The sequence below is a fragment of the Pipistrellus kuhlii genome, unplaced genomic scaffold (genome assembly GCF_014108245.1).
Source record: "Pipistrellus kuhlii isolate mPipKuh1 unplaced genomic scaffold, mPipKuh1.p scaffold_m20_p_91, whole genome shotgun sequence".
In the NCBI taxonomy this organism is placed as follows: Eukaryota; Metazoa; Chordata; class Mammalia; order Chiroptera; family Vespertilionidae; genus Pipistrellus; species Pipistrellus kuhlii.
Genome location: NW_023425597.1, coordinates 469600 through 481250, shown reverse-complemented (window position 1 = coordinate 481250; position 11651 = coordinate 469600). Strand labels below are relative to the sequence as shown.

At 62.9% G+C, this 11651-nt stretch overlaps 1 long non-coding RNA gene across 2 annotated transcripts in view; it reads left to right on the top strand.

Annotated features, from left to right (window-relative positions):
* The first annotated feature begins 113 nt into the window (after positions 1-113).
* The window catches only part of LOC123651938, an 18951-nt gene continuing 7413 nt past the window's right edge, over positions 114-11651 (top strand). Inside the window, exons 1-5 of one of the 2 annotated variants that reach the window (XR_006740951.1) lie at positions 114-348; positions 4688-4861; positions 5161-5302; positions 8089-8193; positions 8438-8625. This is a non-coding gene — a long non-coding RNA (uncharacterized LOC123651938). The remainder of the gene's footprint in view (positions 349-4687; positions 4862-5160; positions 5303-8088; positions 8194-8437; positions 8626-11651) is intronic. The other variant, XR_006740952.1, reaches the window with a different exon arrangement.

The window sequence follows — 11651 nt, the reverse complement described above, 5'->3', positions numbered from 1 at the left end:
GCCCCGCCCTCCGGAGGCCCCGCCCGCCGGGAGCGCGCCTCTCCGCTATTTGTACGGCGCCGATGCCCCGCCCCGGCCCCGCCCCTGGACCACGCCCATCAGCAGCCCCGCCCCCTTCCGCCGGAGGCTGATGGATGCTCCGGGTCTCCGGCAGCTGGAACCCCAGGCGAACCCCGGGCCGGGCGCCCTCCGAGCCCCCGGGGCTGCGCCCGGGACAGGCCTGCGGCCCGGAGGCCCAGTGAGGGGCCCCTCTCCCCGGACCCGCCCCCGGCGCCGTGCACTCCGCCCGGAGGCCCCCGGAGGACCCGGAGGGCAGTGCTGAGTGCACGGGGCTCCCTGCGGAACCAGGTGGGCCCCGGGGCTGGGGGCCGGGGGCCAGGGGCAGGGGGCCCGGGAGCCCGGGGGCTGGGGCCGGGGACGGGGGCTGGGGGCTGGGGCTGGGGGCCGGGGGCTGGGGGCCCGGGGGCCCGGGAGCCCGGGGCCCGGGAGCCCGGGAGCCCGGGAGCCCGGGGGCTGGGGCTGGGGCCGGGGGCCGGGGTTGGGGGCTGGGGGCTGGGGGCTGGGGCCGCGGGCGGGGGCTGGGGGCTGGGGCCGGGGGCCGGGGGCCGGGGAGCTGGGGGCTGTGGCTGGGGGCCAGGGGCCGGGGCCTGGAGGCTGGGGTCGCGGGCTGGGGGCTGGCGCTGGGGGCTGGGGCTGGGGCTGGGGGCCGTGGCTGGGGCTGGGGTGGGGGCCGTGGCTGGGGGCTGGGGGCCGGCGCGGCTGCTGAGGGTCCTGGGAGGCGACTCGGGCCACCTGGACGGGCTGTTGGTGACAGTGGTGAGTCTGGCTTGTAAGGCCCTAGGAGGGCCCCCTGGACCAGGGAGGGGGCCTGGGAAGCCGAGCCACCTGGAAGGGAGCCTCCGAGTGGTGGATTTCGTGGGTGCTTCCTTCCCAAGTGGGTGCCTGGGGTGGAGTGGGCAGGGCGCTCGGCCCAAGTGTGGGGCCGGGCTGGTGCTGCTGGAGAACCGGCTTTTTCTTGTAGTTTGCCGCATCCGTCGGTACCCACTAAATTCCCGGTTAACTATGTTTTTATTGATTTCAGAGAAGAAGAAGGGAGAGGGAGAGAGAGCGCGAAACATCCAAGAGGAGAGAGACTCACGGACCGGCTGCCTCCTGCACGCTCCTTAGTGGGGATCAAGCCCGAACCCGGGCCTGTGGCCTGGCCGGGGTCGAACCCGGATCCCCGGGTTCATAGGCAGATGCTCAACCACGGAGCCACGCCAGCCGGGCTGGCTGGTCCATTTCAGAGTGTGCTGTGGCTGCGCACGCGTGCAGGGGCTCCCGGTACCCGCCGGCCTGCGTGTTGTGTCTGAACACGTCCGAGTGCCGCTGTGGTGAGAGTGATGTGGGTCCGGTGGGTGGCTCCATGCAGTGGTTCCATTCCCCTGGGTTTGAGGTCCGATCCCGGGAGGGGCGGGGGGCGTGCAGGAGGCAGCTGATCCATGAGTGATTCTCTCATTGCTGTTATGTTTCTCTCTCTCCCTCTCCCTCCCTCTCTCTCCGAAATCGATAAAAATGGTTAACAAATAAGCTAAGAGCAGCGCAGGCCTTCTCTGGGACGTCAGGGTGGAGGAACAGAGGAAGGTGGGGTGGGCATGGGGCGGGGAGCACCAGGGCTGACGGGGCCAGGGGCATTGAAGGCCCTTGGTCGGGGGCAGCTCCCTGCGCCTCTGACAGCCCTGGGGGCAGCCGTCGAGGGTTTGCAAGGAAGTCGCAGGCCTGGCTCCCAAGGGAATGCAGAGGGAGGGGCCGAGACTGGCTCCGCCCCCGTGGGACCCGCACTCCAGGGAAGGTGTGGCCTGCCTGCGCCACGCCTAGGATGGGCACCCCTCCCTGTGCCCTCTCTGCCCACCCTGAGGATGGAGGGGGTTTGGAGCCCAGTGTTCCCTCCCGTGGCCTTCACTCCGGCTCCCGGCCTCCCCGGCCCCTGTGCCCGGGTGCAAGGGAGTGTGAGACCCTGGGCGCCGCCTCTCTGAGCTGCTGGCACCCAGGCCCAGCCCTGGGGCTCGGGCCGCTGACTCACGGCTCCCCTGGGCGCTCGCCCGCCGAGCCCCGCCCGGGCCTCGGTTTCCTGTGGGAATGAACACAGAGCACCCCAAACAATGAGCGGGAGCCAGGGCACAGGGTGCCCCGAGGGAGCCGCCCCGAGGGAGTGCCCCACGGGCGGCCGCGGGCTTCTTTAAGAAAGGAAGCCTTCTCCCGGCATGGCTCAGTGGGTGGAGCGTCGGCCTGCAGACCGAAGGGTGCCGGGTTCGATTCCCCATCAGGGCACAGGCCGGGTGCGGGCTCGGTCCCCAGGGTGGGGTGTGTAAGAGGCAGCAGATCCACGATTCTCTCGTCGTTGATGTTTCTCTCTCTCCCTCCCTTCTTCTCTGAAGTCAATAAAAACACCTTTTAAAAAGAAAAAGAGAGGAAGACTCCAACATCCTAAAACACAGGCCCCAAACGAGCCTGCCATCGGGGCAGGTTCCGGAATGTTCTGGGTCCTTCCTGGGGGCAGTTCCCGTTAGGATCTGCGAACAAGCTCGCCCCCTCCCCCCAAAGCCCTCTAGTCCGAAGTCCCTGCGGTGGCTGCTGGTGGTCGAACAGATTCACCGGACCCGTGTCCATCCCCGGTCACCACCACAGGGACGCCTGTCCCCCCGGTCCCCCTCCCGCCCACCCCGAGGGCCCCTCCCCCCTCCCGCCCACAGCGAGGCCCCCTCCCCCCTCCCGCCCACAGCGAGGCCCCCTCCCCCCTCCCGCCCACCGCGAGGCCCCCTCCCCCCTCCCGCCCACCCCGAGGCCCCCTCCCCCCTCCCGCCCACCGCGAGGCCCCCTCCCCCTCCCGCCCACCGCGAGGCCCCCCTCCCCCCTCCCGCCCACCGCGAGGCCCCCCTCCCCCCTCCCGCCCACAGCGAGGCCCCCTCCCCCCTCCCGCCCACCGCGAGGCCCCCCTCCCCCCTCCCGCCCACCGCGAGGCCCCCTACCCCCTCCCGCCCACCCCAAGGCCCCCTCCCCCCTCCCGCCTACCGCGAGGCCCCCTCCCCCCTCCCGCCCACAGCGAGGCCCCCCTCCCCCCTCCCGCCCACAGCGAGGGCCCCTCCCCCCTCCCGCCTACCGCGAGGCCCCCCTCCCCCCTCCCGCCCACAGCGAGGGCCCCTCCCGCCCACCGCGAGGCCCCCTCCCCCCTCCCGCCCACCGCGAGGCCCCCTCCCCCCTCCCGCCCACAGCGAGGCCCCCCCCCCCCCTCCCGCCCACCGCGAGGGCCCCTCCCCCCTCCCGCCCACCGCGAGGCCCCCTCCCCCCTCCCGCCCACAGCGAGGGCCCCCTCCCCCCTCCCGCCCACAGCGAGGGGCCCTCCCCCCTCCCGCCTACCGCGAGGCCCCCTCCCCCCTCCCGCCCACAGCGAGGGCCCCTCCCCCCTCCCGCCCACAGCGAGGGGCCCTCCCCCCTCCCGCCTACCGCGAGGCCCCCTCCCCCCTCCCGCCCACAGCGAGGGCCCCCTCCCCCCTCCCGCCCACAGCGAGGGCCCCTCCCCCCTCCCGCCCACAGCGAGGGGCCCAGGCTTCCTGGTCCCATCTGGCTGCTGGGCCGGGGTTCGGCCCCCACAGACACCTGCCACGTTCCTTCTCATCTCACTGCCTCGGTGGTGGGTCCGAGACAGAGGAAGTGACCACGTGTACGACGGACGGGCTGTCCAGGGGATGGGGGCTCAGGGGGAGGGGAGGAGGGGCTGTGGTTTGGGTTCACAGAGCAGGAGGCAGGGCCCGGCTGAAGCGTTAATGTTTGCTAAACCAACGGTCGCTGCGTCTCTGACTGGGACCGAGGACTTTGGCCGAGCGATGGCAGCTCCTAGGGCCCAGGCCGCCCCTGATCTCTCCGCCGCCGGGGAGGGTCAAAGGTGGTGTGCGTGTGCGTGTGTGTTTTCCCGGGTCTTGTTTCAGGTCCGTAGGCGTGCCCGGGGGAGGGGAGCTCTGTCCACCCCCAGTGCCGCCGACGGGCGCCTGTCCCTCATCTCTGCCCGGAACCCCCCTCACATCGCCGTGTGGGCTCCCCAAGGCTGTGGGGCCGCGGCCCCCCCCCCACCATGTGCCCACTCGCGTCGAGAAGGCTGGAGGCCGGGGGCTGAGCACCGGGACCCGGCCCTTCGTCCGTCTGTGTCCTGGCGTGTCCGCCCCGGCGTCTCTGTCATCTCTGCCTTCTGGCGTCTCCGGATCCCTCCAAACTGGGGTCACGGAGCAGACTGGTCTGGGGCCCTTAAATGTTGGGGGGCCCGGAGGGGGTCGCTTGGCCCCGCCCCCTCGAGAGTGCGCGTGCCCGCCCTGCGTGCGCCAGCGGTCGCCCTGCAGCCCTGCAGACCGCACGGCGGGCGCCCCGTCCCGCTCGCCCGGCTCCCGGAGGCCGGAGGCGGCTGAGACCCAGGCCCCTCCTCCGGCTCCCTGGCCCCGGGAGGGGTGCCCGGCCCCCCGGACGCCTCTTTTGCAACTTCCTGTGAGAAAAACAGGAGCTCTGGGCCCGCGGTCAGCAAACCGCGGCTCAAGAGCCACGTGCGGCTCTCTGGCCCCTGGAGGGTGGCTCTTCCACAAAACACCACGGCCTGGGCGAGGCTGCTGTGAAGAAGTGGCGTTCGAAGAAGTTAAGTTTAAAAAAACGTGGCTCTCCGAAGGAACTTCGATCGTTGTGCTGTTGACATTTGGCTGTGCTGACGGATGAGCCGACCACGGGGCTAGGCCTGACTTCGGAGGACGCCAGTGAAATGGAGGCACCGACAGGAAATGGCAGGAGGACCAACCGGGCCGAGGAAGACACGGAGCTAAGAATCTCTCGAGTTCGCCAGCAGGTCTGAGGGCTCGGGAAGCAGACCTCCTGGAGGAGGGCTGGTGGAGGACAGGAGGGAGCCAGCCGGCCCGGAGCTTAGCGGTTTGACACGGCAGCCAGTCGCCCTGGCCAGTGTGGTTCAGTGGATAGGGCATTGGCCTGCAGACTGAAGGGTCCCGGGTTTGATTCCAGTCCAGGGCACAGGCCCAGGTTGTGGGCCTGATCCCCCGTAGGGGACGTGCAGCAGGCGCTGATCCATGGTTCTCTCTCATCACAGGTGTTTCTCTCTCTCTTTCCCGCTCCCATCTCTCTATATAAAAGCCTAACCGACCGGACCACCGGACCACCGGACGACCGGATGGCTGGCCAGTAGCTATGACGTGGAATGACCACCAGGGGGCAGAGGCTCGACGCAGGAGCTGCGCTCAGCGGACAGGCGGGTGCCAGAGGCCGGGCTCAGCTGGTGAGTGTGACGGCGTGAGCTTCTCCCCAGCAGCCCGGCGGTGACGGTGGCGGGGTGGGCGGGAGCAGCTCGGTGCCCAGCCCAGGCTCGGGCTCCGCCCCGCCCGCCTGCTGGATCGACGCAGAGAGCGGGCTGGAGCCCATGGGCAGGGGGTGAGGCCGGGCTGCGGGGGAAGGTCCCCTTGTCCCCCAGGCCAGGCCGAGGGCCGGGGGCCCCACGGTGCACAAATCCACACCCCGGGCCTCCAGTTTAAATAACAGTAATAACAACAATAGCCGAAATCGGTGTGGCTCAGTGGATGGAGCCTCAGCCTGAGAACTCAAGGGTCCCAGGCTCGATTCCAGTCAAGGGCATGTATCTTGGTTGCGGGCACATCCCCAGTAGGAGGTGTGCAGGAGGCAGCTGATTGATGTTTCTCTCTCTCCCTCTCCCTTCCTCTCTGTAAAAAATCAATTAAAAGTATTTTTTTTAAAATAATAACAACAACAATAATAATACATAAGTAAAACCGCAGCTCGTTCTCTCCTGTCCTGCCGGCCAGGAGCCGCTCAGCATGAGCCCTGGCTCGGTCCCTCCCCGGGAGGACCCCCATATGGGCTGGAGGTGCCTGAGTCCCGGCCCGAGGCCTCTGCACAGAGCCGTCCCTGCGGCTCCTGGCACAGCCGGCAGGTGAGAGAGGGAGAGGGAGAGGAGGGAGTTGAAGGGATGCCGTCACTCTGGCCTTTCCTGGCTGTCGGAAGCCGGTGCCAGGGCAGGCCACATGGGCGCGCAGAGGAGGGGGGGGTGCCCGGGACAGCATGCCGGTGGCTGGTGGCACAGAGGGCTGCGCTCTCCGCAGGCTCCCGGTGGGCACCCAGCGGCCCCCGCCCGCAGACCTGGGCCAGGCAGGCGCTGAGGCCGGATGTGGGGGCGCCCGCCTCCAGTCACAGAGACACGGGACAACAGGCACACAGCAGCACCCGTGGCAGTGGCATCCAGACCTCCCGCACCTGAGCCTCAGGACCAGGGGTGGGGAGGGGGAGGGGAGGAAAGTGCTGTAAATGAGAAAATTCTAAAGTGACCGAACGGGCCGGGCCGTGGCTGGGCCTCCGTGTGACCGCCATCGTAGCTGGGCCTGGGGACGAGGGGATGTGATGATGCATTTGGTGCCGACAGACTCGGTTAGCTGGATGTGAAGTGGGGATGCAGTATTTTTGTGTGTTTTTTTATTATATATGTATATATGTTTTGAATATATTTCTTTATTGATTTCAGAGAGGAAGGGAGAAGGAGAGAGAGACAGAAACACCAATGATGAGAGAAAATCATGGATCGGCTGCCTCCTGCATGCCCCCCACTGGGGATGGAGCCCGCAACCCGGGCCTGTGCCCTTGGCCCGAAACGAACCTGGGACCCTTCAGTCCGCAGGCCGACGTTCTGTCCACTAAGCCAAGCCAGCCGGGGCTAAATATATTTTAGTAATTTTTTACAGCACCTGTGTCAAACACAAGACCCGCGGGCCAAATCCGTCCCGCCAGGCCTTGCAATGTGGCCCGCACCACGCTGTCATCACTGCACTCCGCTGCGTTTCCATCACAATGACAGTTTATGACTGTTCAGTAAACCATTCGGCCCGCGATTTAGGCTGGATTTTAGATTTTGGCCCCTTCTCTGATTGAGTTCGACACCCCTATTTTACAGAGAGAAAGGGAGAGGGATAGAGGGTTAGAAACATCAATGAGAGAGAAACATCCATCAGCAGCCTCCTGCACACCCCCTACTGGGGATGTGCCCACAACCAAGGTACATGCCCTTGACCGGAGTCGAACCCGGGACCTCTCAGTCTGTAGGCCGGCGCTCTATCCACTGAGCCACACCGGTCACGGCGGGGTTGTGGTTCTGTTTCAGGAGATAAAGCTGACCTCGACGAGCTACTTACTTAGGGTTGAAGGGTCATGATACCCGCAATTACTTCAAAAACAGGCGTATATCTGTGTCAGCGTAATGTTAATGTAAACAAACAAACAAACATTGAAACCTGTAAAGAATTTTGTGAGTTTATTGGAGCTAAACTGTCAACGTAGGCCCGGGAAAAACCTCAGCGAGTTGAGATGATGCTCCGGAGAGTGGCAGGCTACACCTGTCTCTATACATTGCAGTCAAAGGAGGGACACAGGTGGGTTACATGAAATCATTGGTGATGGATTAAGGAGGTGGAGGAGGTGGGATAAAGCAAAGCAGGGGAAACCCCTGGTTTTGGATAAAAAGTGAAATGATGGACACATGCTTACGTGGGTGCAGGAACAATTAACATTGATGATAAAGGAATTTGAGGCATCTGTCCTGGCGCCCAGCACATTTGGTTGTGCCCCAGGGGCTCCAGAAAAAGGGGAGTTACAAGTTACCCAGACATCTCACAGATATGTTTTTTTTTTAATACATTTTATTGATTTTTAAAAATATAAACTTCATTGATTTTTTTTTTTACAGAGAGGAGGAGAGAGGGATAGAGAGCAAGAAATGTCGATGAGAGAGAAATATCGACCCCTACCGGGATGTGCCCGCAACCAATGTACATGCCCTTGACCGGAATCGAACCTGGGACCTTTCAGTCCGCAGGCCGACGCTCTATCCACTGAGCCACACCGGTTTCGACCAGATATGTTAGCTTAGAGGCGAAAGGCAAACCTCAGGAAAGATCTAAGTTGTTCTTTGTAGGGAAAACATCAGCCTAGGACCTGACTACTCACTATAACCTGTTTGCAGCTAAATATTTAATTTCAGACCATCCTTTGTGGTTCCTTTAGGGCTGAGTTTGCGAGGCGGCCAGGCAGGCCTCCCCTGAGCTGCCAGGCCAGCGTGCGGCCCCTTCTGTCCACAGGAAGAAGCATTCGGACCCGTAGAGAATTTGGGTGAGTTTGAGCCAAGCCATCGACGATTGTGGGGAAGCAAAATCTCAGCAGACAGAGAGAGTGCCCCGGAGGATGGCGGGTCTTCGCTGTGTTCTGTACGTGACACAGAGGAGCACCATGAAACCCACTGGGAATGGGTCCGGGAGGCGGAGAAAGCAGAGCGGGGACACCTCTGGGGTCGGATAAGAGGTAAAATGATAGACATTTCTATTTTTTTTTTTTAATGTATCTTTATTGATTTTAGAGTGAGAAGGGGGAGAAGGGGAGAAGCATGGATGTGAGAGAGAAGCATCCATCAGCTGCTGCCTGCAGGCCCGCTCCTGCCGTGGAGCCGCGACCTGTGACCCTTCGGTGCAGGGAGGACCCTCGGCCAGCGGGGCCTCGGACCCGACCGGAGGACACGGGACCCAGAGCCCCTCGTCTTTCCCTCAGGTGGGTCCCGGGGCGCCCGCGGCTTCTCCTCCGCAGCGAGGTCTGCGGTCTCTGCTGGGAGGGGCAGCACGGGGCAGGAAGTTGCTGTGACGGCATCCAGATGCACAGACCACAGGCACAGAGGGCTTGGTTAAAGGGAGACTCTGGTGGTTATGGTGGAAGCTGGTTAACTGGGAAGTGGCCTTTGTCAGGTGGTTAAGGTGGGAGTCGGGGCGGTGAGGGTGGGAGTCGGGGGATGAGGGCGGGAGTCGGGGGATGAGGGCGGGAGTCGGGGGATAAGGGCGGGAGTCGGGGGATAAGGGCGGGAGTCGGGGCGGTGAGGGCGGGAGTCGGGGCGGTGAGGGCGGGAGTCGGGGCGGTGAGGGCGGGAGTCGGGGGATGAGGGCGGTAGTCGGGGCGGTGAGGGCGGGAGTCGGGGGATGAGGGCGGGAGTCGGGGGATGAGGGTGGGAGTCGGGGGGATGAGGGCGGGAGTCGGGGGATGAGGGCGGGAGTCGGGGCGGTGAGGGCGGGAGTCGGGGCGATGAGGGTGGGAGTCGGGGGATGAGGGCGGGAGTCGGGGCGGTGAGGGTGGGAGTTGGGGGATGAGGGTGGGAGTCGGGCGGTGAGGGTGGGAGTCGGGGCGGTGAGGGCGGGAGTCGGGGCGGTGAGGGCGGGAGTCGGGGGATGAGGGTGGGAGTCGGGGCGGTGAGGGTGGGAGTCGGGGCGGTGAGGGCGGGAGTCGGGGCGATGAGGGTGGGAGTCGGGGGATGAGGGCGGGAGTCGGGGCGGTGAGGGTGGGAGTTGGGGGATGAGGGTGGGAGTCGGGGCGGTGAGGGTGGGAGTCGGGGCGGTGAGGGCGGGAGTCGGGGCGGTGAGGGCGGGAGTCGGGGGATGAGGGCGGGAGTCGAGGGATGAGGGTGGGAGTCGGGGCGGTGAGGGCGGGAGTCGGGGGATGAGGGTGGGAGTCGGGGCGGTGAGGGTGCGATTCGGGGCGGTGAGGGTGGGAGTCGGGGCGGTGAGGGCGGGAGTCGGGGCGGTGAGGGTGGGAGTCGGGGCGGTGAGGGCGGGAGTCGGGGCGGTGAGGGCGGGAGTCGGGGGATGAGGGTGGGAGTCGAGGGATGAGGGTGGGAGTCGGGGCGGTGAGGGCGGGAGTCGGGGCGGTGAGGGTGGGAGTCGGGGCGGTGAGGGTGGGAGTTCGGGTGGTTAAGGTGGAAACTCGCCTGTGTCCGGGGAGGTTTCTAGCCACATGCTGACCTGACAAGCTCAGGCGGGCAAACCGCGGCTCGCAGCTCTCCGGCCCCTGGAGTGGGGCTCTTCCACAAAACACCGCAGCCTGGGCGAGCGCATGTTGAAGAAGTAGCATTTGAAGAAGTTTAAGTTTAAACAATGTGGCTCTCTGAAGAAATGTCCATCGTTGTGCCGTTGGTATTTGGCTCTGCTGACTAAGGAGTTTGCCGACCACGGGGCTAGGCCCTACACTACAGCATGACCGCACACCATAAACCGCTTTTCGTTTAAAAGCCTTGGTTTTAGCCGAAACGGGTGTGGCTCAGTGGAGAGAGCCTCGGCCTGCGGACTGAAAGGTCCTGGGTTCGATTCCAGTCAAGGGCAGGTACCTTGGTTGCGGGCACATCCCCAGTGGGGGGTGTGCAAGAGGCAGCTAATCGATGACTCTCTCTCATTGATGTTTCTAATTCTGTATCTCTCTCCCTTCCTCTCTGTACAAAATCAATAAAATATATTTAAAAAAAAAAAAAAGAAAGAAACATTGATGAGAGAGCATCATCGATCAGCTGCCTCTTGCACACCCCCCCACTGGGGATGTGCTGGCAACCAAGGTACCTGCCCTTGACCGGAATCGAACCCGGGACCCTTCAGTCCCCAAGCCGACTCTCTATCCATTGAGCCAAACCGATTTCGGCTCTCATCGATGTTCCTAACTCTCTGTCCCTCTCCCTTCTCCTCTGTAAAAAATCAATAAAATATATTTTAAAAATAATAATAAAATAAGATAATAAAGAGATTTTTGAAAAGTCTTGATTTCAGACGTCCTGTTACCAGGGAGAGAAGGAGACCTGGGCTCTTGTCTTGTTTTTTTTAGGCTAATTTTTTGGGGGAGGGGTTGGTCCTTTGCTGTGTGTCCCTTGAGAGCTAGCTGTGGTGGGAGGCACATGGTGTGCCTTTGGGAGTCTAATGTTTTCCAGACTTAAAACTACGCCGTTCACCTGTGGGGTGAGAGCAGAATGTCCGGGGGATTTGGCGTCACTGAGAACAGCGGTCAGTGTCCAAGGCAAGCAGGTCAGACTCTCGGCTTGCAGGCCGCATGTGGCCACCACGAGTGTTTTCTCGGCCCGGCCAATATAACTGTCTAAGAAACGCTGTGTTTGTTTTTTGTTTTGTTTGTTTTTTACTATATTTTATTGTTTGGGTTTTTTTTGTTGTTTTGTTTTGTTTTAGGGAGAGGGATAGAGAGTTAGAAACATCCATGAGAGAGAAACATCGATCCGCTGCCTCCTGCACGCCCCCCACTGGGGATGTGCCTGCAACCAAGGGACATGCCCCCGACAGGCATCAAACCCGGACCCTTAAGTCCGCAGCCGACGCTCTATCCACTGAGCCACACCAGTCAGGGAAGGTAAGAAACGTTTTAATAGAAATTTTGAACTTAATGTTGACAATATCTTGTTATGCATAATTAATAACAATCTGCAGCATTCGCTAATGGCTGATACCTATACTCGTGCTGCATTCATTTCCCTTACACACCGTACACGCAGGCGCACCATTTCTCCCCAGCGATACTGTCAGCGAGTATTTAGCAGCCGACGGCCACGTCCTTAGCCTTAGACTGACCTGTTTGGTGTGAGCAACAGGAGATATTTCGCTTTTAGAGAACGAGGAAAATGAGGAAAATAGGTTTATTTGCGTTAGGCTCATTCATTTGTGCAGTTACTCAGCGTCTGGTAAGTGAATGTTCAAGAAAAACCATTAATGTTTATTACAATGTTCTATTATTTTATGTTAACGATGTCTCATTACTTCAGC